The following is a 1,070-nucleotide window of genomic DNA, read 5'->3' as shown; positions in this document are numbered from 1 at the left end:
GGGAGCAGACTCACACGCAGGTCTGACCCGGCCCCACTCCCCCCTCCCAGCTCAGGTCTGGCGAAGGGAACCACGGGAGCGGGCACCACTGAGCTCGGAATCTAGTGTGGCGTGTCCTGGGGACTCACAGTGATTTCTAGGTCTGCACTCATGAGCCACTCATGGCCCACGGAGACACACTCTCGGCACCGTAGTAAGTTTTGTTGGTACCCACCCACGTCCTGAATCGGCTCCGGGCCACACCGGCACAGAGCCCCAGGGAGCGTCCAGGCCTTATCCGCCAGGAGCTGGCGATCTGGGCCAAGGTGAGACACGGTCCACTCCTACTCACCCTTCTAGGCTGAGCCCAAACGCTCACTCCTGAGCAAGGTCTGCCCTTTTTCTCGGGCCATTTGCGGGGGGCCTTCCCTGTGCTCCCCCCAGCCAGCTACCCAAGGCCACTAGCTGCTGGCCTCCCAGGGGCTCTCCCGTCATACGCTGGATGGACTTCGAGGTTCCTGGGGACGAGACAGCCACGGCCACCCCAACCTCTCATCCTACAGCCCAGCCCAGGGCAAGGTCAGGGTACGCACAGCTTCAGGAAGACAGTGAACGTCATTCCTGACTCAGGACTCCTTGGAGACCCCCTTTAAAAATGTAATCTCTAAAGCGAGTTGAATACTCCACACGTTTTTGAACAGCACACAAGCCCCAGCGCCGTCTAACACTTGCTGGACCTGGGGGTTTGCAGGTCATTTAGCAATCCCACAGAGCCGGTTTCTCCTCTCAGGTGACAAAACTGTGGTCTGGAGAGGTGACATGACCAGCCCCAAGGCCGGAAGGACCAGGGCCAGAGGCGAAGTGAAGTCTCCAGTCCCAAACTCTCTTTCCACTAACTGAGGTTTCAGATACCTGCAGGGAGGGGGTGGGGGTGAAAGCGAGAGAGACACTGACCGTGTGTGTGGATGCAAGGATGGGAGGATGGAAGGTTCCAACTTCAAGGGCACGTGCTGCGCCCAGGGCTTGGCTCAGCCAGGCCAGAAGATGGGAAGCAGCTTGTTGGGCTGCTGTTAGCTGAAGCTTGGACGCCG

This window comes from Crocuta crocuta, unplaced genomic scaffold, assembly GCF_008692635.1.
Source record: "Crocuta crocuta isolate KB4526 unplaced genomic scaffold, BGI_CrCroc_1.0 scaffold466, whole genome shotgun sequence".
Lineage (NCBI taxonomy): Eukaryota > Metazoa > Chordata > Mammalia > Carnivora > Hyaenidae > Crocuta > Crocuta crocuta.
Note: the sequence above shows the minus strand (reverse complement) of the source record.